Genomic DNA, 27,368 nt, shown 5'->3' on the forward strand with positions numbered 1-27,368 from the left:
CAGACAAATAGCCACAGGTGGCATAAGGCTCACACAGTTGAAAAACCTAGGGGTCCGCAGTGGTGTAGCGGTCTAAGCATCGGCTTTGTGTTAATGCAGTTGCCCACTGGGGACCGGGGTTCATGCCCCGGTCTCATCAGATCCGACTATGGCCAGACTCGATGAAGCAGCAATAATTGGCAACGCTGTCTTCAGGAGGGGGCGGAGTCGGCTTGTGTTCGTCACATGAATGCGTCTCTGTGTGTGTCGGAAAAAGCAGTGGTTCGGCCAGGATTTGCTTTTTCACGAAAGTGGGTTAGGTCTGTCTTGCATCCTACATCTGCATACAAAATATGGCAGTGGGAGAGGAATTAGTTATTCAAATTACTCTTCCAATTTATTATTAATGTGAATTGTTGTTGTCTAGTTATCTCCTTAACTGTCAACATTCTTAAAAAGGTTCAAATTATCTGGTCTAATTTATTTGCAGATTCTCATTTTATACACTTATTTAACCAGGTGAGTTCATTGAGAACTTACATTATCCACATTGTGTAAGCCTAATTCAAAGTTTACATACATTATTTGTTGTCAGAATCACGTCTGCCGTATCCAACTATAATCTAAAGGTACAGGCTATACTTATTAAAACAATTAATTTACATTGTCGATCATGTAACATCTCAGTGATATCCTCTGGCTCTGGGTTCTCAACTGACTTATGGAGATCTAGCAAGACCTCTGCACCTCCTGGGTGTATTTGCTGATTGTCTCTGGACTTTATCCTCTCCTCTGCTAGTGGACCAGCATTTTTCCCCCTTTTTCCCCCCAATTGTACCTGTCCAATTACACCACTCTCCCGAGTCCGTCCTGGTCGCTGCTCTACCCCCTCTGCCAATCTGGGGAGGGCTGCAGACTTCTGCATGCCTCCTCCAATACATGTGGAGTCGCCACCCACTTCTTTTCACCTGACAGTGCAGAGTTTCATCGGGGGGACATAGCATGTGGGTGAATCATGCTACCCCCCCCAGTTCCCCCTTCTGCCCGAACAGGTGCACCGGCCGACCAGAGGTGGCGCTAGTGCAACGACAAGGACACATACCCACATCCGGCTTCCCACCTTCAGACACGGCCAGTTGTGTCTGTAGGGGCGCCCGACCAAGCCAGAAGTAACACAGGGATTCGAACTGGCGATCCCTGTGTTAGTAGCCAGTGGAGTAGACCACTATGCTACCCAGACTCCCCATGGACCAGCATCATTGAGAGATGAGAGCTTGCTGGTCTGCCAGCTAAACCAGCACCAAACCAGGAAATCATGCTGGTCAGTGCTGTTTTTTTCCCCCAGCAGGGAGATGCTCAAGAGAGGAGTGTGTGTCAATGTTAGGCTTACATGAACTGACTACGTGGTGGAAAATAATTAATCGTCATAAGAAACCCTGAAAACTCACATTGTTCAAGCATGGATTTAACTTATTTTCCTTGTTTAATACTTGTGGTGATGTCCCTATATGATATTATTTAAAGTACAGGAAATGTGAAGAACATTTTTTTACAGTCAGTCAGTCTGTAAAATTGTTGTCTACCCAGTCTGAGTCAAACATCCAAAAACAACACAACAATAATCAAAACATAAACACAGCATTAATAAAACAATGATCTGAACATGAACGTAACAGTCCCATAATCCCTTGTGCTTGCCAGCACATAGCCATCATCAGTCCAGCAACCATCTTTCACAGTCGCTATATAGCTCCCACCTGAGGGGTTGTCCTCGACAACTCCATCACCCAAGACAAAGTCCCCTCAAATGTCCAGGGGGCTGTCGCTGGCGAACAGGCCGCCCAGGGCTCACAGGAAGTTCAACTGGAGGAGAAGCATACTGATTGGCGCATGGGGTGCTACTGTCAGCCCTGGCCCTAACAACAGGTGGAGCAAGGGGGTGGTATGGTGGAGAGTCTGTCCTGGTGCAGCACCACCATGAGCCCCTGGCCGGGCATGCGTTCCCAGTACACCACTTCAGACAGCCAGTCCACGGCCACTCTGGGCCCCTGCCAGTGGCTGCGAAACTTGGGGGAAATCCCCTTCTTGCAAATGGGACAATACACCCATACCTTGTCCCCTCGCATGAAGGCCTGCCCAAGGCACCAGGTTTCATAGGCCCTCTTCTGCTGTACCCGAGTTGGCCTGTATAGTCATGGACCATTTGCAGGCAATCCCTCAGACTCCGGAAGTATTCCATCTCTTTTTCTCCGGTAATCTAAGGCTCAGGTGGGGTCCCAAACACCAAGTCCACCAGTGTCCAGAATTCCCACCCAAACATATGCTCAGTGGGCATGCACTGGCTGGATTCCTGAGCAGCAGTCCAGTAGGACTACAGGACCAAGGGCAGGTGGCAGTCCCACTGATGAGGATGGCAAGTTGAGTGCTCAGGGTACGATTGAACTGCTCCACCAGCATACCACTTTGAGGATGGAGCAGTGTCATCCTCATCACCCCCAGCCCCTGGCAGACATCACAAAGACCTGGGAATCGAAATTCTGTCCCTGGTCACATCTCTTTCACCAGCCTCTCCGCTCTCACGGTGCCGCTCTGATCCAGCACTGCATAGGGGGGCTGGAGCTGGCTCGGCACCACCCCTCGATCGGTGGTTTACGGGGCGGTAGGCAGGATGGCGGCTAGCGGGTTCAGGGCCAGCAAACCAGAAGGCAGGCTGCCGATTATCCAACCGAACAACCCCTCACTGGAGGCCATTCACCCCAGACACCGGGCTCGACCTACGTTGTCTCCGGTACGCCAACCCCTCTGAAGGGTCCATACTGGTCGGGGTGGGCATTGCTAACACAGGTGGCGCTGTTCGGGTAGGCTGTAGCTGCTGGAAAGTGGTGGTAAGGCTGGTGATGGCAGCCATCATCTTTTGCTGTTGAGCCTGGACCTGCTGCAGCTGGGAGTGAGCCACTTTTCACTGCTGAAGTGTGGGGTGGAACGCTCCAAAAAAACGGGAGATGGAGTGGACGCTTGCCTCCAGCAAATGCAGCTTAGCTTGCCGTTTGCCCAGAGCTGCACATTGGATTGTAATGGTGGTGCACAACTGTAACTCTGCTGGGCCCATGTCTGGTCGAGTCTTGCTGTAACGCAGCGGGTTTGGATCCAATTGCAGAGAAGAGGCTGAGGCAATTTGTAAAGTACGAAGTCACTGTACTTGGCTTCAGAAAAATTACAAAAAAAAAACAAAAATAGCACTGCCAAACAGGGCAGGCAATAAAGCTAACTCAAATAAACATAAAATACAAAAACACAGCAAAACCCTCTCCCACACAGAGGAGGCAGATGAGGGTTCAGGAGACACAGACTTCTGCAGATCAATGTGAAGCTTTTCCAGGACTAGATGCCATATGTCTGCAAAGCACCCAGTCAAATAGTCCCCAGCACAGGTGCACCTCATCACCAGCTCATCAAGGAGACTGGGCACAGGTGAACCAAAGCACCAATCAGGAGATGGCGAGCCCAGATCACAGACCATGACCGGTTGCCCCTAATCACAGGCCAACCAGTACACAGGTGCCACTCATAGTTGGCTGCTGATCCTCTGGCCAGTGACCGTGTCATGCAGTGGGGCGTGGGAGCGCTGCATCGGTCTCTTTTTGGCAGTGCAGGAGTCGCAGCAGTGTACGTGGAACTCCAAGTCTCGTTGACAGCCAGGCCAGTAGAACCACCCCCAGATGCAGTGGAGAGTCTTGGCATTCCCATAGTGTCCCACCCCCACCGAGCCATGGACCATCTGGAGAACTTGGGGATGGAGCACATGGGTCTATCTGCAAGAGGTCACTCCCTTGTCCTGGAGCTTGCCACCTGTGGAGTTCAAAATTTGCCCCATTGCGAATGGTAGGCCTTTACTCGAGCCCCAGCACTAACACCTCTGTCCATTCGGGGCACCACCCTTTCTCCAGCCAGCCTCTCACCAGAGCCAGGGTCAAGTCTGCCTCCTGCTGCTGCGTGGTCAATGGGGACCACCCCTCCCCATTGGCTGCCTGGACGGCCACCACCATTGGTGTCACCTGGTCCCAATCCTCTTGCCGCTGGTAGTAGTGGCACTCCAATGCCCAGTGGCAGAACTAGTTTTTTACTTGGGGTGGCCAAGGGGTGGCCAAGGCTATTCAGGGGGGTCCATGATATCATGACAGAAAATTAATGTGTTGGCTAACCCTAACCTGGCGTCTTAGAAGGATTAATGCCATTATTGCTGATTAGAGGTGTATGAATGAAGAAACATGCTATCATTTACCTTTTATTTAACCAGGTTAGTCCCATTGAGATGAAAATCTCTTTTTCAAGAGAGACCTGGCCAAGAATGGCAACAGTACATCAGTTTCAGCACATATTCACATGAAGACAACTATCGATAGCCAGTGTCTCCACCTTGGAACTGCAGCTCAATTTCTTCCTCTCTTTTTTCTCTCTCTCTCTCACTCACACACAGTACTGTACTCACATACTGTACTGGAGAGACTAGGGTCACAGTTTTCATGGATACACAATCTGGGTCTGTCTTGAACATCCAAAATATTTTCAAAAAATAAAGCGCAGGCATCAATGAGATAAGATAACAATTGATTTGTGTGTGATACTTTACAGTTTATTTATGAAAGTGCTTTGGCATACCAGGTATGACCAACTTGTTAAGTCAACAATAATTTTGTCTGTCTGACTGAAAACACAAGATGCATGGACAAAATATTTAAACAGAAATGGACTGGAAATAAACTTTTTCTTTGCCATTAGTTATACAAAGGTACAAGTTATAAAGCTTCTGCAGGAGGCAAAAAAGATTTTACAGCATTGACAAGAAAAAAAAAACAAAAACAAACAATGTCCATAACAGTGCACATAAAACACAAATTGTGCCTTATATCAGTGCACACATCATAGCCTTAAGATTATTTCTGAGTCCAGACCATGTTTTACAAGGCCATTGATGATCGTTTTTGAGAGACCTGTTTATTAACCTTTATAATGATGTCCAACTTGTAAGAATCATGCATATGTGGAATGAGCCATGCATCTGAATGCCCACCTATCATCAGTTCATCTTTAGGCTGCTGCTGAGAATAAAGCTCTTGCCCCACAAGATTATTTCTGTAGCCTAGACCATATTTTTCAAGGCAATCAATTATAATTTTTGAGTGGAAGATCCATACACAGCCACAACAGCCTGGCACCACCTCCTCATGCTGGTCACCAACCTAGTCACAAGAGTCTAGACCTTAACCCAATTAAACATACTGGGACCAACACAATCACACTGGCTGACCTGCAAAAAATCCTGGTTGAGGAATGGAATGCCATCCCACAGCAATGTGTGACCAGATTGGTGACCAGCATGAGGAGGAGGTGCCAGGCTGTTGTGGTAACCTATGGATCTTCCACCCGCTGTTGAGGCTCCTGATGGTGTATTAAATGAATAAAGTGTAAGATTGGAAATATGCCTTGTTTGATCCTTGTTACTGATTAAAACTAATTAAAAAAAATGATACCAACAGTAGAATACACTGCTAAGCATTGGCAGAGTGCTACCCACATTAACAGCTGTGCTGCTCATTCCACATATGCATGATCCTTACAAGCTGGACGTCATTGTAAAGGTTGACAAACGGGCTTTCCAATAATATGAAATATAAAGCCAATTAACACTGTGACATAGGCATAATGGACCAAACACATTTTATATTAGTTTGAGATTATATTATCAACTTTTCTTTGCTGGTATCATGTTTATGTTCATACATATTATATAGTGACTTTTCTAGGCCATCATTTTAGAGTGTACTAGCTAGTAGGACTACAGAGTGCAGGTTTTATGACCAGAGGGGACCGTCAAAGTTCCAAATTTTCATAGGTATTTAAAACGGCAGAATTCTGCGGTTCTTGTGAGAACTGGCAAAATGTTTCACAAACTCATCCATGTTAAGGGAGCATGCCCTCCTTGACTCAACACTGAGAATTCTGAGATGACTTAACTTGTCATCAGCCAATGTTGTCCTAAGTCGGGTTTTAATCAGTTTTAAAGCTGAGAAGCTTCTCTCGCAGGAAGCACTGCTGAGTGGTGTAACAACAGACATCTTACAAAGTTGAAATAGCTCTTTACAGACCTCTTTGTATGGTTCTAGAAACACAACAAAGTCAGGGAGTTAGACAGTCTGTCCATTCCACTTTTCTCTCTCCTTTCAAGAAGCCACTTGGTTTGATGAACCTCATGTTTGACATAATCTAAATCTGACTCAAAAGTCTGAGCACAGGCAAACAGAGGCTCCTCACTCAAGAACGTTGTACTCTCTGGGTTGAGAGACTGGACCCCCTGCATTATCTCACAATTCTTTGAAAAACGCCTCTGCAGCTCAGCTGTGACACAGTCAAGCACCTGATAAGAGTCCTTTGGAAGCTCTCATCATCCCTTTGGTCAATATTGTTCTGTCCTACAGTGCTCATCATAAATTAGTTGTGGAATCTTGAGCTTGTGGTAGGCTGTCTCTTACACCCTGTTTGAACCCTTATTTTGCAGTGATCTGCAATATGTTTGACCTCTTTCCACAAGTCCCCAAAGTAACCCTCACTTCTGCAATCCTGTAATGTGTCGTTCAGGGCATCTACTAGATCCACAGCCCTTGCTAGGTCAAGAGAGCTGGATTGGAGCATGTCAGAAAGACATTTGGCATCACCTAGTACTTTACAAAAGGTAACTAAAAGCCCTATGAAGTGTAAATCTATCTGACAAAGAAGGCCCTTTGCCTCCACTGATCTATTGCCACTATTTTCAAGTGCAATATCCTGTAGCAGTCTCAGAACTGATGGAAGCCTGTCCCTCAGATTGCGGCATGCCATGTATCTGCATGCCCACCTAGTATCAGTTTTTGTAGTTCCCTGGGCTGCTGCTGAGGATAGAGCTCTTTCTGAACAGCAAGCCACCTGAGATGTACATATGAGCCAGATACAAAATTATAAAGCTTCTGTAGAAGAGAAAAAAAGTTAACTGCCTCGGGCACAGATTTTACAGTGTCAACAAGAACTAAATTCAAACAATGGGCATTACAATGCACATAAAAAGCAAATCTTGCACTACTTTTGAGCCACTGCGTAGGTCGAGGGAGATGAACCAGCTGGACCCCGTGATGTGGTCGAGGCCATCGTCAATTTGAGGTAGTCTTTTTTGGTGACAACATTAAGGCCTCAATAGTCCACACCGAACCACCGGCCACCATCTTTCTTCCTCACCAAGACAGCTGGAGCCACCCACAGACTGTTGGAGGGCTCAATCACCCTGGCAGCAGCCATCTCACTGATTTTGTCCTCCACCACCTGTCATTTAGCAAGGGCCAGCCGATGGGGCCGCAGACGGAAGGGCTGGGCCGGGCTGGTCTCAATGGTATGTTGAACCAGCGCAGTCTGCCTGCAGTCCTCGTCTCTAGCAGCAAAGATGTCAATGTAGTCATTGAGGAGGCATTTCAACTGATGGTGTTGCCGCGGGTCAAGGCCGTTCATTACTGCTATGTTGCCACAAGTTGTGTATGGACTCAGTCGTCTCAGCGGAGGGTAGGACAGCAGGCTCAGCTGGCAGGGCTGAGGCAGGTTGGGGTAGTGCAGGGCCGCTGGTAGTGGGTGTGCTGGCAGGCAGCCTGGACGGTGTTCTGGGTTGCTGGGGTGGGGTGATGAAGCACATGGGCTATGTGCCTGCTGGACAGCGGCTGCTTGGCAACTGGCTCGCTGGTGTTTGGGTCTGTCCCTCTTCCGACCAGACTGGAGCGCCACAGTCTTCATGCCGAGGGTAGTGGTTGCCCCTGGCACGTTAACACAGCCCCCCCCCCCCCCAAGCGGGTCAGCAGGTCCAGGCTGATGATGCAAGGGTCCCAGATGTTGGCGAGCTAGAACTGCTGCACCAGTTCTTGTTCTCCGGCCCAGACTCGCAGTGACTTCCTGCCTCTCATCCCAGCATTTTCCCCAGTCACCATCATCAGTTGGGTGTTGGTTGAGGACCATGCTACTGAGAATGGACCAGTGGTGCCCGGGAGGACACCAGGCCAAACCAGGGAAATGGTAGACCCCATGTCTACCCAGCCCTGCAGGGATCAACTGTCGAGTTGGCAGTCCAAATATAACCCTTTGGTGTGACCTAGGCGACCCACCACCATGTATCAGCCATGAAGGGGGGCTGGAGACTGGAGTGGTGGTCCCTTCACTAGACCACTCCACCATCATTTCCCTTTGGCTGGGTGGCTTTGGCCTTTGGTGCTGGTGCAGGTCATTCACAGGCTATGTGACCAGGCTCGTCACACCGGTAGCAGCCGCCAATCGGCTGGGGTGGACGTCGCCTGATGTTGAAGGCCGTCACTGAGACTGCAGTGGTGAAAGCCAGACCTGGTAGACCACATCTGCTTCCTCCTCCTCATGCCCCCCCCCCCGACATGTGGTTGGAGGGCAGGGGTCTTCTGCTGGGGAGGTTGCATGGACAGTACTACCTCGGCCCGTTCAGCTTCACTGAGAAACCCGCTGAGGGATTGGGGCATGGTGAGACTAACATGTTGGCACAGACATTCTGGTGTGAGCCCCCACAGGAAAGCATGCAGGGCCAGCTCCTCGTTAATGGCTGCAACGAACTATGGTTAACTATTCTGGGCATGGCTGCTCTGATGGCCGAGCGGAATAAACCGCCGTTCTTGCAATCCACTCATCATGTGGCTGGGAGGTTCGTATCCCAGACTCGCCGTAACCGGTCACGGCCAGAGCGTCCACGGGGTAAGGCATTCATTGGCCACCCTTACCCAAGGGATAGCGGGCGTAGATCGGTGTAGTGTTCGGGGACTCGTCATTCTCCAGCGACCCCTCTGGCCCATCAGGGCGCCTGCAGCCAAGCAACCGAAAGCATTCTCCCTATGTCTCTTTCGTGGCCTGAGGGTAATGCAATCCATGTGAGGCTTCAGCACGTAAAGTAGTGAGAGCAACAGGCACGAGTTTGAAGGAAGCTGGTGTTACGACTATCTCCTTCCTGTGGAAACGTGAGCCAGGGGAGTTATTCGACAAGACTTCCGGCCATATGCCATTGGGTTAATCGGGTGGAATAAGGGGAAAAACTAGAAATACATTCATAAGAAAAAAAAATATGCTGGGCATGTAGCTGAATGTCTGCAGCAAAGGCACCCAAACTCTCTCCCTCTTGGCGGTGGTGGCTGGCTAGCTGTTCCCTGCTTTGGTCGGTGAAGGGTTGTTGCCCGAATCGCCTCTGCAGTGCCACGGTCAGTGTTTGGAGGTCCCACTGCTCTGCTGGGGCTAGATCAAGGAGCACCTGTAAGGCCTTTCCCTCCAATGCCAGAGCCAGGTGGATGAGTCTCCTCGTTACTCCATCTGTTATGCCATGCCGCCAATTGCTTTTGCAAGAGGTATGGCACACAAAGGTATGGTGTCGTCCCACTGTACTTTGGTAGCTTGGCTGGTGTTCCAGGTACTGTATCGCTGCTGCTCACTATGGGGCAATCAGCAGTGGCAGTCAGCATGTGTTTCTTGGTGCTGGTCCCCCTGGCCTCCAGGGGACAATCGGTAGCGGCGGGTGCTGTTGGCTCCCCACCGCTGGTCCTCCTGGGGGATGATTGATGGAGGCGAGAAGCATTCACACCCCAGTGCTGGTCCTCTGGGCCTCCAGGTGATGGTGGAGCCACAGTGAACTGGAGCAATCAGGTTGGACTGGAAAACTTCCACTTCTGGCGGGCTCTGTCTTTTGCCACGCTAAGTTTTCCAAGCACCAAAGGGTCTGCTCAATGTCTCGCTCCAGTCTCTGGATCTCCCTCTCCATTTTTTCACTCATCCCACTTCTAACACCAATGTGACCAGTATGTGTGGAGAATGAGAGATAGAGATCTCTTTCAATCGCAACTCCCTTGTCCCATACATCACACGACCCTGGGAATGCTGTTTAATTTTAACAGAATATCAGAACCAAACAGAACTGACGTGAAAGGAGAGGCAAGAGGCAAATATTCAGTTTGAATTGCATCTCCTGTATCCCATGCACTGCATGACCCAGGGTGTTCCATGTTTCTGTCCCTCCTCAATGGTTGCCGATTAATGGCTTCCCGTAACTATCTCATTATTGAACATACAAGTATTATTCATGGTCCTACAGTCAGTCAGTCCATGAAGTGGTCATTTATCCAGTCCGAGTCAAACATCCAAACAACAAAACAATAATCAAAACATGAACACAACAGTAATAAAACAATGATCTGAACATGAACGTAACAGTCCCATAATCCCTTGCACTTTCCCAGCACATAGCCATCATCAGTCCAGCGCACTACTCTATATATATATATATATATATATATATATATATATATATATATATATATAGTGGGCAATCTTACAGACAGAAAGGGGGAAAGAAATACACAGAAACAGAGAAAGAGGAAGGGAGACTTGGAAAGATAGGTCCACAATGAAAAACAACTCTAGAACTCACCACTTTTGAGGATCATGGCAATCACAGTTGGGGATTTGCAGGCACTGCAGACAACAGATTCACAAACAACACTACAGTCCGGAATAGTGTCACCCCTTGATTTATTTTTCCCGAGCCGACTGATAACTTTGCTGGAGTAGGCATTCTGTGAAGGGAATGAGTCGAAGTGAATGAGAAATAAAGTGGGATCCTGATGCATGGTAGAAAATATTTTGACTATTAACATTGGCTCTTGAGGTCAGGCGCTTCAGAAAAGCAATCTGTTTGTAACAGCTTCGCTGACTTGAGAACAAATGCTCTCTTCTCAGGGCCTCATACGTTCTAGATGAATGACCTGCACCCCCACCAAAAGTACAAAATACTTCTTGTTTTTAGAATAATTCATAAAACCTACACGAGAGCATTGCAACATAGGCAGAGAGACTCAGAAGATGTGTGTGTTTGGCCAGAGAGTGTCATTTAATTTATAACATGAATAATAATAATGATAATCATAATCGCATGCTGCAGTGTATTCCAATATTGTTTGTAATTTAACCCAAAATGTGAGAGTTACTAGAGTTAGTTTTCCACTTCATGAAAAAATATATCTAAAGATCACTGTACTTTCGATCTGCAGGATGCAGTGAATTAGTTTCCTGTTATTTGCGTATGTGTTCTGAAAATGTCAACTTTCCAGGACATGAGGCTGATTTTTTTTTTCATTAATTTTTGAAGTTTTCATTTCCATACCTGTGGTGATTTGGTTATTATGTTTGAATGGGAACCAAATTAAGAATGGACTAATGGGGTATACATATGAGATCAATTGTGCTCATATTTTCTCGCCACTGTGTTGGAATTAGTGGTGGTGAGGAATAAAGAAAAAAAAATCTATCTACAGCAAACAGCTGGAGAGTGTCACTTGGAGCCTCAGCCCATCTTTTCAGTCTCGCACAGACTCAGCCACAGCTCTAGGCAGTATCCATAGCAGGGACAACACATGTCGGAGATATTTGTATACCACAGCCTTGAGAAAAGGGATGGGGGAGGCAGAATGTCTAGCAATCAAACACTCTCAATGAGGAGACGGAGATCGTCTGAGGATGTGAGGTGCTTTGTGGGCTCATTAAAGCGAGTTGTGTGACAAGGCCAGGCAAAGGGGGAGAGTGGGCACAAGGGGTTAGCAAATGGGGGGGGGGGACGATAGACGATAAAGGGTGAAGGGGGGGTTGGACAGTGATGTATTCAGAAGCTTATTAATGGAGAAAGGCTAGGGGCACGAGGGGGCAGGGACAAGGAGTTTGCCGTCACTGGGGCTCATTACACGCTGGCAGGAAAATGACCCAGCCTGGGCCACTGTGGTACTCAGGGTAACACTAGCTGCCAGTACCTCGGCTGAACCATACATACTGTGTTCCTTGCCTGTATAGTCTTGGGTGAAGTCCCACACCCCATATCTCTGTTTCCCTATATCTGATTTGCCCTGCGCTGTCTCTGCAGGTTGACTGGCATTCAGTGGCACTCCATGTGGTCTTCCTATGTAAACATCACACAGGATGAGCTTAAACACACAAGACAGCAGGGCTCTCTCTCACAGCTGCTGGCATGGGATATGGCATTCAAATGAAGGGAGCTGCAAAGATGGAATACATTACCTTTTTGCAAAAGAAGAGGCTCCCGGGCACTGACTTGGGGGAGAGGGGGTGGTGGTGGTGGTGGTGCGTGTGTGTGTGTGTGGGGGGGGGGGGGGGTTGGGAGGCTTAAAAGTTCAATGTGGCTATTGTTGGCAGAAATATGTTTGGTTGTTTGGTTTCGCAGAGCCTGGTTGAGAGACAGCTAGTCTATCAGCCTTTTGTTCTGGGATTCATGTCTGAGTGATCGCTGCCTCCATAGTGACACACTGTATACCTGAACAATAGGATTGGCTGGGTAGCTGAAAGGGAGCTGAGCCAATTAGGATGGGGGTATGGGTATGTTGCTGACGGGAGGGTGACCAGATAGTGCGGGAGGGGGTGGGGTGGAGGCTTGCTCGGCTATGAAGTGACATCACACAAGCTAAGAGTGTTGCCTGTTAAAGCAACTTAAATAGGGTGAAGAATTACAGTAGTTATGCTTCAATATGCTTCACTCTCTTTCCATCTCTATCCTACCTTTCGCTGCCCTTCAAGATCAGCAGGCTGTTCATAACTATAAACAAAAAACAAAACAACTTGTCTCCCCCATCCACCCCCAAACACACACACACACACACACACACACACACACACACACACACACACACTACCCCACCCCACCCCCCTTGTTTCCAGCACAGTGGCTTGTGTAGCTGGGGATGTCTCACCATCAGATGTATTATTCATCTTTTTTTTTCTTTTTTTCTTTTTTTTTTTGGGGGGGGGTTATTAATGACACGCAATCCCCCAAAATAAGAAAACACTCATTAAACTGTCATTGAATATAGATCACACCTTAAAGAGATGCCAAGGAGAGAAAGCATGGCAGCAAATAAAATGAGAAATAGCAGGAGTGAGAGTGAGAGAGCAATGATGAGCAGAAGGGAGGGGGAGGAAAGATGAATAGACAGAGATTAGGAGGGAGATATAGGTGCTGGCCAAGAGAGAATTATCAGTCGTTTAGACTCATGTTCAGAGAACATGAAACTGGAATTAAGAGGCACATTTTAAGGAGGACAGCTTTGGAGATTAGTGCACCGTTTTCTTCTATGCATTCTTTAATTAATTAGAACTCTGACCCAATGTGGAAAAGGCAGGAGTAAAGGATTAATTAGAAAGCACATGCGTCCAACCACGCTTTTCCTCTTTCTCATCCTTGCTTGCCATATGTTTATCTAATCCCTGACTTTGGAATTCTAGGATTAGTCAAATTTTGGCATCTTTAATTAACAGAATTATAAAATACATTAATTTAGCAACTTATTGTACTCTACATTGGCAAATGAGGGTCTGGTCAATTTCTTTGATTTTTTACATATCATTATTTGGAATATATTCTAAATAAGAGTGAGAGAGAGAAGGAGGAGGAGCAGCGGGTATCTGGGTAACAGTAACTGGTGATGGATGATGGCCCTGAGGAATAGCCTGTCTAGAAGTCCCTGCGTTTATTCACATTCACCGTTGGCTAGTGTTCTCTGTAACCATGACCTATTTGCTCTCAGCAGCACCTGCCGTAGTTTAAGCCTGGAGATGTTGGATTAGAAGACCCAAACCTGAAAAGATTTAGCGATGTTCTCTTTCCCCTTACACCCCCCCCTTCTTTCAATAAAGAAAATGTCTGTGTTACTGGACAACTAGTCACTTTATTTAGCCCCGTTCTTGTAGAACAACCTGCCTGCTGCCATCAGACAATCAGAGTTGGTTGAGTACTTTAAATCCAAACTTAAAACTCATCTTTTTGCCTTGGCCTAAAATTAGTTGCCTTTAAGTTGAGTGCTTCACAACCTGTACTGCATGGCGGGTCAGTTTCTGTCTCAATGAATTTACCAAGCACTCTTCTGCTGACGAGATTATAGCATATAGATTGACTATTGCAAACTGTTCTCTTCTCTCACATGTCTTTCTCTCTCTCTCTCTCTGAATGATGTCTTCTTCTTTCTCTTCTTCTGTGTGTGTGAATGGTGTGATGTGAGTCTCCCCTGAGTGCACGTGCAGTCCGCATTGAGAGTAGACATCCTGTCCTGTCGATATGCTCCCCCATGGAAGCCACTAACGGTAGCCCCATCCACACTTATGGCACTAGGTATGTGGAGCTGTGTTTTGGAGGACATCAGTTTGGTTGGGACTTTGTCACGGCAAAAGTGGCCGTCCCCCTCCTTGGTGTGGATTTCCTATGCGCCTATGGGCTACTGGTGGATGTCAAAAACCACTGCTGGATCGATGCTGTCACTTTGTGCTCGTATGTGTGTACTCGCAGCGGAGCGGACTCCATCAGTCTGTCTACCATGTTCTCTGCAGCAGACGATTTTCTCCGGCTTCTCGCTGAGTTTCTGGTCCTCACACAGCCCACCATCTCATCTACCAATGCCAAGCACGGAGTAGAGCACCACATCATCACCACTGGCCCACCAGTCTATGCTCGAGCTCAGCGCCTCGACCTGGTCAAGCTCACCGCTGCCAGGGAGGAGTTCAAGAATATGGAGTGTCTTGGCATCATTCGCCGCTCCAGCAGTCCATGGGTTTCACCCCTCCACATCGTCCCGAAGCCTGGAGGTGGGTGGCACCCATGCAGTGATTACCGCCGACTCCATAATACAAAGACACCGGACCACTACCCAGTCCCTCACATCCAGGACTTTTCCGCCCACTTGGCTGGAAAAGTCATCTTTTCCAATGTGGACCTCATCTGAGTATACAATCAGGTGCCTGTCCAACCACTGGATGTCCACAAAACGGTGGTGATCAACCCATTTGGACTGTTCGAGTTCCTGTGCATGCTGTTCGGCCTCAAGAACACTGCGCAGACATTCCAGCACCTCATGGATTCGGTATTACAGGACCTGCCTTTTGTTTTTGTCTATCTAGACAACATCCTCGTCACCAGCACCTCCAAAGCGGAACACCTGTCCCACCTCCGGACTCTTTTCGAGCGGCTCAGCCAGCACGGGATGATCGTCAATCCAGCTTAGTGCCGGTTTGGGCTGACAGCCATCGACTTCCTCGGACATCGAGTCACCAAAGATGGGGTGGTACCCCTCCCGTCAAAGGCGGACACCATCGTGAACTTACCGCGACAGCACGTGTGACAATGGAAACACTAATTTACCTATAAATGTCCTTGCAGGGGGTGGCACGGTGGCGCAGTGGTTAGCGCGGTCGCCTCACAGCAAGAAGGTCCTGGGTTCAAGCCCCGCGGTAGTCCAACCTTGGGGGTCATCCCGGGTTCTCCTCTGTGTGGAGTTTGCATGTTCTCCCCGTGTCTGCGTGGGTTTCCTCCGGGTGCTCCGGTTTCCTTCCACAGTCCAAAGACATGTAGGTCAGGTGAATTGGCCATACTAAATTGTCCCTAGGTATGAATGTGTGCGCGTGTCAGCCCTGTCTGGCGGCCTGTCCAGGGTGTCTCCCCGCCTGCCGCCTGATGACTGCTGGGATAGGCTCCAGCATCAGGTAATGGATGGATGGATGGATGATACAAATGTGAATGGAGTAATATCAATACTTTTTAATATGGATGCTGTTTCCCTTTAAAGGCAGTTCTTTGATACACCATGTGGTGCAACCTGAACACATACGTCGTCAGTAATGAATCCGGGGTCATCAGGTTTTTTGGGTCTTAACATCAGACACCCTCACCAGAGTGACCCAACCGGGGGTGACCAAGCCCTGACTTGTGTCCAGGTAGCGCATTACGCCAGGCGTCACCCCCCCACCCCCACCCAGAGCCAATGGGAAGCCTTTTCCATGGCTTCCAAGATGTTCTTAAAGAATTAATATTGATCTCCATCAACAATAGCTGTTGATGGAGATCAATATTCACTGATTTCCCTGCTTAGATTGTTCCAGCATGTCAGTGGATTGAAATCATCCACCTTTTGGTTCAAAGCCCACCTCACTATTTTTTAGACAACTGCCAACTCGATTTTAGTTGATTATAGACTGGAAAACATGTGCCATTCTTATTTTTCCCATGTCTGCAGACCCACTCGCAAAGTACCCCTGTCCCCTGAGAGCTTTGAGCAAACTAGACTCTCAATCCTTTAAGTGTCATAGTCAACATGAGGCATGCACTATCACTCATAATAAACCACAACCCACCTTGCATAGCGAGGAAGAGAGGAGAGAACTCAAAAACTTTCCATGGAATTTGATCAATTAAAATGGTTGAAGTCATAGTCACAATTTCCATTTACTGAATTTCCAAGTTGTCACCCTAAAACAAGGGTATCATCCTCCTCCTCTGTGTCTTCCTCCTCTATGGTGACTGACAGAGAACTTGAGTGTCATGGCAGTATCATTCTGTTGGAGGTAGTCAGGAAGATGGGGAATGGTGTGAGTAGGCTGAAGGGATGTCCCCTTTTTAAGTAGAAGGAAATTCCAGAATGTGTGCAGAGTTAGATAAGCTCCCCAGGTACTGTTCCTCTTGTGGATGATTGAGAGTCCAGGAAGGGGAGAGGAGAGGATTGAAGTGAGGTCAACTTAAAATGGGGAAAGAGGGTCTGAAATGGAGAGTGGCTTTATCAGAAAATTGAGTGACAGATGATGTTTAGTACCTCACTCATGCTGGGCTTCCAATCAAAACCTCTGCTAAGAATGATCTAGTCTTCTCCTTCAGGGCATTAGTTCCCGAACTACTTTTTTTTTTCTTCCACTCTCGAGGGCCCCAAAAATAACTTCTGTTTAAAGTCCAGTCCCACCCTGAGTTTTGGAAGGGTCACACTGAGTGTCTCATGTTTTTACATTACATATGTCACATAATTTTAAATTAATCAATAAACAAAGGACCTAATGGAAATTTCTCCAACATGATATCTGAGAAATGATGAGAAATGATACATTTTGTTGGATTTGTTGTCAAGTTCTTCGTTTTAGCTCTTTTTTGACATGACTATTTTTTTTAACCTTGAATTCTTCTTGGGGACCCAAGGCTTTCTACCCTGAGATCACTGAAGCCAAGATGTTAAGGACTAAAAAGGAAAAAAAAATCTTCTACCCTTACCAGGTTAGTCATGAGAGAAGAGGGAGTGGGAGTGGGCAAAAGTTCTAGTGTACCCACAATAATTTTAGCTTGGTGGCAGCGAACTGACTTGCACTTGTGTAAACCAGGGTCAGGACACCCCCCCCCCAACACACACACAAATCGGATTAGCCGTTCACTTCCACAACAGTAGTTGCACTAACACTTTTTTTTTTTCTGTCTCAAGTGACAAGTGAGTAGAGATGTCATCAGGGATTCAACCAGTCCCCAGAAACAGCCATATCACTGGTATGGGCTCAGCGGCCAAACTTGGAACTGTAAGTAACAGCTCTATGGGAAAGATTTTTTCCCCCGTACAGATTGGAAAAGAAAGGACTGTAAAATGTCAGACTAAAATCAAGCAAAATTTTCAAATTTTACAGCACTTTGAAACAAAAGTTTTCCTTCCCTTTTTACTTTGTGTTTTGTTACTCTTTAGAAATCGTATTCCATGGCCCCGTAAGAAGCTACTGTAAAGCTGTGTCCAGCAGTGGTCCTGGGACCGAGGTTGCCACAATTAAAGTAAAGGACATTTTGAAGAGATCAGGTTAATTTAGCGATGGTCACACTACACTTTCGTGTCATAATGACTTCAATTCAAATGCATGGGGAGAGCAGGAAAATATATTCACATCCATCTGCAAAGACTTTTTTTTTGTCTTTGTTTCATACCAAAGTTTAAGCTTGGTGAACTTTGACAGCAAATTTGTGTGACAAACATACTTTGCCAACATAGGTGCTCAATTTCATAGTGACCCTGATGTTGGAAAACAAACATGGTGGAATCAATTTTGTGTGTGTGTGTGTGTGTGTGTGTGTGTGTGTGTGTGTGCGCGCGCGCGTGCGTGTGTGTATTATATATATATATATATATACATATACATATACATATACATATATATATATGGGCCCTGTGATGGCCTGGTTGCCTGTCCAGGGTGTCTCCCTGCCTGCCGCCCAATGACTCCTGGAACAGGCTACAGCATCCCCATGACCCTGGGAGCAGAATAAGCGGTTAAGATAATGGATGGATGGATATATATATATATATATATATAGAGAGAGAGAGAGAGAGAGAGAGAGAGAGAGAGAGAGAGAGAGAGAGAGAGAGAGAGAGAGAGAGAGAGAGAGAGAGAGAGAGAGAGAGAGAGAGAGAGAGAGAGAGAGATAGATATTTTTTCTCTTTTTCCCCTGGGGGCAGACCACAGCAATATCCGAGAACAAGAATCAGTTATCATCTCAGTGGCTGACATGTAACGATGAGTCTCAAACATCAAGAGCTGGACTGCACCTCTACTTGACATGATTCACATCTACTGGTTGAAAAAGCTAATGGCAATCCATGAATGCCTGGCAACACAGATGAACCAGCTGCTAACATCAGGGTCTCACTGTGACTGGCTTACACAGGGGAGAACAATACTCATCATGAAGGATCCCCACAAGGGTATGACACCTTAAAACTACCAGCTCTCCACAACATGGAAGACAAACATTGAAGGGTGACAAAGGTGAACAAGTTTTATTTAATTTCTTTCTTATTTAATTCAGTGCTTTGAATGGCTGTTGCAGCTAGAAAAGTGCTATAAAAAATGCAAGTCAAATTTGAACTTGAAGTTCCTGTCAGGCATCATAGCAGCTAAGCTGAATGGGCGCATGAGTCAATATATTGAGTGAAACTCAGAAAAGAAATGGGAACAACACCAGAAGGTCAAGGCATCAGCTACTCGTTGATGGAGCAGTCACTCAAGACTTTAAGACCAGACAGACCAATCTGAACATGGCATGGATTGACTACAAGAAAGCCTAGGATTCAATGCCCCTCACCTGGTTACTGGAGGGCTTGACACTACATAAAGCCAGCAGTATGATAATAGCCTTCATCAAGAACTCAATGCAGCAGTGGAAAACAACAAGAGGCCAACTCAAAGACAATCACACAGGTAACCATCAAATGTGGCTTATATCAAGGAGATGCACTGTCCCCGTTGCTGTTCTGCATAGGCCTGAACCCCCTTGGTCAGATCCTCACAAACAGTGGATATGGATACAGGTTCGGAAGTGGAGTTACTGGGTCCATGGTGGTGTAGCGGTCTAAGCATCGGCTTTGTGTCGATGCAGTTGCTCACTGGGGACCGGGGTTCGCGCCTCGGTCTCGTCAGATCCAACTATGGCTGGACTCAATGAAGCAGCAATCATTGGCAACGCTGTCTTCGGGAGGGGGGCGGAGTCGGCTTGTGTTCGTCACATGAATGCATCTGTGTGTGTGTTGGAAAAAGCAGTGGTTTGGCCTGGATTAACCTTGTAATGGAAGTGGCAAGGCGTCTCCTTCGAGACTGCTGGCCGGAGAGATGCAGTTGGTGGGTGTTTGAATTAGAATAGGGAGCAATTGGCCACCAAATTGGGAGAAATCAGAAATAAATTTAGAAGAGGAAGTGGAGTTACCATCAACTACCTCCTATACATGGATGATATCAAGCTGTATGCCAGGAATGAGCGAGACATTGACTCGCTGATCCACCTCACCAGGATCTACAGCAATGACATTGAATGGTGGCAAAAAGTGTAAAGGTGGTGAGCACTGTAGGGGTTGAATTACCAGATGGAAGGATAACAGACATACAGGACAGTTACAAGTACCTCGGTATTCCACAGGCAAATGGAAACCACGAGGATGCAGCAAGGAGGTCAGCTACAGCCAAATACCTCCACAGAGTGAGGCAAGTCCTGAGGAGCCAGCTCAATGGGAAGAGTGAGATCCAAGCCATCAACACATATGCCCTACCAGTCATTGGATACCCAGCAGCAATAATAAGCTGGCCAAAGCAGGAGATAAAGGCCACAGATAACAGGACACGGAAACTCATCACAATGTTCCACCTGAAGTCCAGCAGCATGAGACTGTCTAGAATGAAAAGAAGAACATCCATATGTACATCACAAAGAAGGCAGTTTGGCGGTCACAGCCCCTAGTGCTCCTGTTACCAGTAAGACTACTGTAGATTTCACCTTCCACATCAGATCTAGTTCTTCCATCAGCCGTTGGTATTTCTATCCACCCTTCCCTCATTAAAAATAAAAAAGCAAACTATCTGTTATGGCTCGCTCATCCCGCGCCGTGGCCCGCCCACCCCGCGCCGGCAGCCAATCGGCTTGTCAGGGCCGGGCTTAGTCATCAGGGCTGGGCTTAAGTTTGGTGGCCTCCCACGTGCCCATTGTCAGTTCGTGTTGTAACCTCCCCGCAGTAGCGGCTACTCTCCTACCACGGTCCTTTTCTCTATGAACTCACCCCAGCCCTTGGTTCATGTTTTTCCCTTGCAAAGTTTCCCCGTGGAAGTATCCTGCCGTGTTCCCGTTTGGATTACACGCGAGTTTTTCCCCTTGGACTTTCCGTTTTTTCCTTGTCGCTCATTGCCTTCCTATGTTTGACTATTTGTATGCGTAAGGAATAAAGTACACCAGTTTTCGGCTAACCCCATCTCTGTCTGGTGTCGTGCACTTGGGGTCTTCCACAAACCGTAACAGTACGAACTGACCATGACAACCCCAGCCGACACAAAGAGCGTACCGGCCAGCCCGCTTCGAGCGGCTCTCATCGAACAGATCCAACTGACTAACTCCCACACCCAGCAGCTAGAGGCGGCCTCCGCCGCGGTGAGAGATCTTCAGACTCGGGTCCCGCCCCTCCAGGCCTGTATGGGTAACCTAACAAGCCAGCAGGTGGCGTTGGCAAGCCAACAAGCAGAGATCCTGCAGCAGTTGCAAACCATCACGGCGGCTCTCACCATCCAGCCGCCGGGCCAGCCTGCCCCTGGAGTTGTGGGTAACCCGCCCCCTGGGCCCGCTGCCCCGGTTAACCCTGTGGGGCTCAACCCAGTTCCCTGGAAACCCTGCCTCTCCAGCCCATGACCGTTTGATGGCGACTTTGAGACCTGTGCCACGTTCATCATGCAGTGTGAGCTGGTCTTCCTGCACCAACCCAGCATGTTCACGTCTGATGCTGCCCGGGTCGCTTACGTGACCAACCTGCTCACAGGCCGAGCAGCTCAGTGGGCCACTGCTTCCTGGTCCATGAAGGCCAGTTTCTGCCTCACCTACGAGGCCTTTGAGGCGGAACTACGGAAGGTTTTCCACCATCCAGTCGGTGGCCAGGACCCTGGTGCTTGGCTGAGCAGTATCCAGCAGGGCAGTGGCAGTGTCACAGACTACTTGGTGGAGTTCAGGCTGGCCGCAGCTGAGAGCGGCTGGAACGACCGGTCACTTCGGGTCACCTTCCGGAGAGGTCTCAGCGAGGCTGTCAAGGACCAGCTAGCCACCCGGGAGGAGCCCACCTCCCTCAAGGACCTGATCAAGCTCGCCATCCGCATCGACGGATGCCTCCGGGAGAGGAGGCGCGAGTGAGCCCTGCGTGGATCCCTGTCCATTCCCCAGTCGTCCAGCACTCCTAACAGGATCCCTACTCCTGTTCGCCCCACTTTCCCTGTTGCCGTTTCTCCCCCCGCGCCCCAGACCACGACGGGGGAGGAACCTATGCAGCTGGGGCGCATGCGCCTTAGTCCGGCGACACGGGAGGCCCGGTTCAAGGCGGGTCAATGCCTCTACTGTGGCCAGAAGGGACATCTGATCAGCGGCTGCCCCACTCGGCCACAAGACCAGGCTCACTGGGGCCCCGGGAGATCCTAGTGAGCCGACTTTCCTGTTCAAGCTGTCCTGCCCCACAGAACCACCTAGTTAGCGTTACCCTGGCCTGGGCTGACCAGCGGCTCACGGTGGGTGCACTTCTCGACTCAGGGGCTGATGAGTGTTTCCTGGACTCGGAGTTTGCTGCCCAGGCTAACATCCCGCCAGAGACGCTGGAGAAGCCCATGGAGGCCTTCGCGCTGGACGAGCGCTGCCTGGCCAGCGTCACCCAACGCACCCACCCTGTCTCTCTCACCATAGCAGGTAACCATGTGGAGAGACTTCGGTTCTACATCATCCAGTCCCCGTTAGTCCCTGTGATCCTAGGGCACCCCTTGTTCGTGCAGCATGAGCCACACATCGCCTGGGCCTCCGGTACCATCATGGAGTGGAGCTCCTCCTGTCATGCCCAATATCTCCAGGCTGCTCCCGCCCCATCCCCCCCGACGTGCCCCTAGTACCCCACCTCCCGACCTCGCCTCTGTTCCCCCTGAGTACCATGAGTTAGGTGAGGTTTTCAGCAAGACCCGGGCCCAATCTCTTCCTCCTCATCGGCCTTATGACTGTGCTATCGACCTCCACTCTGGGGCACCCCTTCCCAGCAGTCGTCTGTACAGTCTGACCATCCCCGAGAAAGCTGCGATGGACGAGTACATCTCCGAGTCCTTGGCAGCGGGGCTCATTCGGCCCTCGTCCTCCCAGGTGGCAGCTGGTTTCTTTTTCGTGAAGAAGAAGGACGGGAGCCTCCAACCCTGCATTGACTATCACCAACTCAATGAGATAACCGTCAAAAAGAAGTACCCCCTTCCTCTCATGAGTTCCACCCTTGAGCCCCTCACCCAGGCTACAGTCTTCACTAAGCTGGCCCTCCGGTGTGCCTTTCATCTGGTCCGGATCCGGAAGGGGGATGAGTGGAAGACAGCCTTTAAGACGCCCCGGGGTCATTATGAGTACCTGGTCATGCCGTTCGGCCTCACCAACGCCCCGGCGGTATTCCAGGCTCTCATGAATGACATTCTCCGCGACATGCTCGACGAGTTTGTGGTGGTGTACCTCGATGACATCCTCATCTTCTCCAGGACCTTCGAGGAACATGTCCAGCATGTCCGCCGGGTACTCGAACGTCTCCTCCGGAACCGGCTCTTCGTCAAGGCAGAGAAGTGCCGGTTCCATTCCCCTTCCGTTGACTACCTGGGCTTCGTCGTTGAGAGGGGACAGACCCAGGCCGACCCCCGCAAGATCCAGGCTGTGGTGGACTGGCCCGATCCCATATCATGGAAAGAATTACAGAGCTTCCTCGGGTTTGTGAACTTCTATCGGAGGTTCATCCGGAACTACAGCTGCGTGGCAGAACCTCTCACCAGGCTGACCTCCCCCTCCCAGCCGTTCATCTGGTCCCCGGCTGCCCGCTCTGCGTTCCAGTCCCTCAAGGAGAGGTTCACCAGCGCCCTAGTCCTGCTCCACCCCGACCCCAAGAGGCAGTTCATCGTAGAGGTGGACGCTTCGGACACCGGGTTGGGGGCTGTCCTCTCCCAGCGGTCAGCGTCTGACCAGAAGGTCCACCCACGCGCCTTCTTCTCTCGCCGGTTCCTCCCCGCCGAGGAGAACTATACGATGTCGGGAACCGGGAGGTGCTGGCAGTGGTGGCTGCTCTGGAGGAGTGGCGCCATTGGCTGGAGGGGGCGGAACAGCCGTTCACCATCTGGACGGATCATAAAATCTTGACGTTCATCCGGGCAACCAAGCGCCTCAATGGTCGGCAGGCACGGTGGGCCAGCTTCCTCAGTCGGTTTGACTTCACGCTGACTTATCGCCCCGGGTCCTGCAACACGAAGGCAGACTCCCTGTCCCGACAACACCCGAGGAGGGAGCCAGCTACAGAGGAGCCGACTCCCATCCTTCCTGAGGCCAGGGTGGTTGGCGTGGTTACCTTGGGCATCGAGACCGTGGTCAGGCAGGCGTTGCGCTCCCATCCCGCCCCGAGCCACGTCCCTCCACGCCGCCTATTCGTCCTGGACGCAGTCCGGCCCCGGGTTCTCCAGTGGGGCCATGCCAGTCAGTTTGCTTGCCACCCGGGTGTCCACCGCACCTTCACCTTTCTGGCTCGGCGTTTCTGGTGGCCCACCATGAGGAACGACGTCAGGGACTTCGTAAGGGCCTGCTCCGTCTGTGCTCGCAGCAAGGCCTCTCACCAGGCACCCGCGGGTCTGCTGCAGCCCCTCCCAACTCCAAGCCGGCCCTGGTCCCATGTGGCGTCGGATTTTGTCTCCGGACTGCTTCCCCTCTCGGGTAACACTGTGATCCTGACAGTGGTGGACCGCTTCAGTAAGGGAGTGCACCTGGTGGCCCTCCCCAGACTCCCATCGGCTTCTGAGATGGCGGACCTCCTGACGAGCCACGTGTTCCGTCTCCACAGCCTTCCCCTGGACGTCGTCTCGGACCGAGGGCCCCAGTTCATCTCCCAGGTATGGCGGGCCTTTTGTAAGGGGTTGGGTGCCTCTGTTAGTCTCTCCTCTGGCTATCACCCACAGACTAACGGACAGACAGAGAGGATGAACCAGAGCGTTGAGTCTGCCCTCCGGTGCGTGGCCGCCAAGAAGCCCAGCTCCTGGAGCCGGTTCCTCCCCTGGGTTGAGTATGCCATCAACTCCCTGATCAGCTCTGCCACCAGCCTCTCACCTTTTGAGGTGTCCCTGGGCTACCAGCCGCCTCTCTTTGCTGCGCAGGAGTCGGAAGTGGCGGTTCCCTCCGTGCAGGCCCATCTGAACCGGTGTCGTCGCGTCTGGGAGGTGACCAGAGCTGCTCTGCTCCAGGCAGCTGAGCGCGCCAGTCGGGGAGCCAACCGACGCCGGTCCCCAGCACCTACGTACCAACCAGGCCAAAGGGTGTGGCTGTCCTCGAAGGATCTCCCACTTCAGTCCACCACAAAGAAGCTGAACTCCCGGTTTGTCGGGCCCTTTGAGATCAGGAAGGTTCTCAGCCCCGCGGCGGTGAGTCTTAAGCTTCTGGCTTCCTTGAAGACCCATCCCGCGTTTCATGTGTCTCGGGTTAAGCCTGTCTCCCACAGTCCTCTGATGCCTCCGGCCCCGGCTCCGCCTCCCCCTGAGATCGTGGATGGGCACCCCCAGTGGAAGGTTCGCCGGCTGCTGGTCGTCTGGCGCCGAGGACGGGGGTTCCAGTATTTGGTGGACTGGGAGGGCTACGGTCCGGAGGAACGTAGCTGGGTCTCCCGCCAGCTCATCCTGGACCCTGGGCTGCTCACTGAGTTCGCCTGGTGGCTGCCGTGGAGGGGGGGGTACTGTTATGGCTCGCTCACCCCGCGCCGTGGCCCGCCCACCCCGCGCCGGCAGCTAATCGGCTCGTCAGGGCCGGGCTTAGTCATCAGGGCTGGGCTTAAGTTTGGTGGCCTCCCACGTGCCCGTTGTCAGTTCGTGTTGTAACCTCCCTGCAGTAGCGGCTACTCTCCTCCCACGGTCCATTTCTCTACGAACTCACCCCAGCCCTTGGTTCATGTTTTTCCCTTGCAAAGTTTCCCCGTGGAAGTATCCTGCCGTGTTCCCGTTTGGATTACCCGCGAGTTTTTCCCCTTGGACTTTCCGTTTTTTCCTTGTCGCTCATTGCCTTCCTATGTTTGACTATTTGTACGCGTAAGGAATAAAGTACGCCAGTTTTCGGTTAACCCCATCTCTGTCTGGTGTCGTGCGCTTGGGGTCTTCCACAAACCGTAACACTATCAGCCTAACTTACTGTGTCCTCGTCAATAGTATGGCAAAAGTTATCAGTGACAACTCCAGCTCAGAAACAAAACTCAAGATGCTACTGCAGCCTAAGCAATGCAATGAGTAAACAGCACGAGGAGAATTAAAAGTTATCACCAAAAAAAACAAAAAAAAAGCAGCTAATTTCTAAATAAGTCCTCCTTTCAAACTGCATTATCACACATGCTGTGTGTGCACTTCCATCGAATATGGTGAAAACGGGCTGGGGTGCAAAACTATGTGAAAAACCAATGTTGGCCAACCCGTCCTACCATACCAAACCAAAAAAAAAATAATGTAAGCCTACACATCATGACAGCATGTATGTAGCCAAGCAACCATTAGTGACAGACACTTCAGAATAATAGACAGTGAACAGCAATCATTTGGGCTAATATGTATAAAACTTTTTAAGAGTTAAGGCTTGTAAAGCTGCTGGCCCAGACAGCATCCCTTCCTGTGCTCTCAATGCATTTTACACTCAGCTATCTCAGATTTTTAACCTGTCATTCCGTGTGGTTCCACTGTGTTTTAAGAAAACCACCATTGCGTCCATACCTAAGGAAACACCTGTCTCTTGCCTTAATGATTAACAACCTGTTGCTTTGACCTCTGTTATTATGACGTGCCTGGAGAGATTGGTAATACCATATATAAAATGTAACATCCTTGCTACCTTTGACTCATTAGAATTTGCCTACTGTTCCAATAGATCTGTAGATGACATTATCTCATTTGCTCTGCATACTGCTTTAATACACCTTGAAAATAAAACACCTATGTCAGAATGTTGTTTATTAATTACAGCTCTGCTTTTAATAAAATTGTCCCATCCAAACTGGTGTTGAAAGTCAGAGGTCTTGTTCTGGGCAACTCTATCTGTAATTGGCTATTTGATTTCCTGACAGGTAGGTCCAAGATTGGGAGAATAGGTAAAACATACTCATCCACATTAGTTCTGAGGCACACTTCAGGGCTGCTTGCTCAGTCCGCTATTGCACAGTCTGTTTACACACGACTGTGTTGCCAAATATGACAACAGCATCATTAAATTCAGCTGGTATGGAAATATATATGCCCAATAAGCATCTATAACGCCCTAGAAGCATCCATTGCATCTATAACGCCCATACTTGCCTATAATATGCATTACAATGACTAACGGCTATGGCTGAAGACTGAAATAGCACTGAAGTCTCATTACGCAACTCTACAAAACTTGAGCAAAACAAGTTGGCTATGATGCATTATGACATTTGATAGATAAACAGGCTAATTAATGATGTCTAAAGTGTAATGAATGAGCATACATAACATAACATGCATGCATGTTCACCTTTAAACAAACGGCATACTGTCACACGTTGACATGGATCTTAACTTTTTAAATACAATAAACAATGAATACAGATGGGGGATTAATCTGTATTCATTGTTTTCACGTCTCTGTCATCCCGTCTGCGTGACCCAAGCTACGTGACCAGGCTAACACTTTCATGTTTTGCTGAACTCAGTTCACTTGCTGAACTTAAACTTGACACGGATATTTTACAAACAGCGTGTTTCTTGTAACATAGAAAACATATGTACATTAAACATTTTACCGCCGTTATTTTTACCTGCAAGAGGAGATGAAAAGAAATGAAGCGGACGCGATGTGGCTGGCTTCCAGTCCAAAGTGTAATGAACGAACCGCGAGCAACGCTCGCTCTCCCCCGCAGAAAATATACAGAAGCCCAGAGCGATCAAAACACATTTCCACACCAAAGCAATGGATTACA

At 49.3% G+C, this 27,368-nt stretch overlaps 1 long non-coding RNA gene across 1 annotated transcript; it reads right to left on the reverse strand.

The window, feature by feature from the left end:
* LOC130116180 (uncharacterized) lies at positions 1 to 27,302 on the reverse strand. The gene is made up of 3 exons (XR_008810545.1): positions 27,207 to 27,302; positions 10,481 to 10,625; positions 1 to 319 (listed from the first exon to the last, which is right to left on the reverse strand). It is a non-coding gene; the product is annotated as an uncharacterized LOC130116180 (long non-coding RNA).
* Positions 27,303 to 27,368: the final 66 nt, after the last annotated feature.

Source organism: Lampris incognitus, chromosome 7 (genome assembly GCF_029633865.1).
Source record: "Lampris incognitus isolate fLamInc1 chromosome 7, fLamInc1.hap2, whole genome shotgun sequence".
Taxonomy (NCBI): domain Eukaryota; kingdom Metazoa; phylum Chordata; class Actinopteri; order Lampriformes; family Lampridae; genus Lampris; species Lampris incognitus.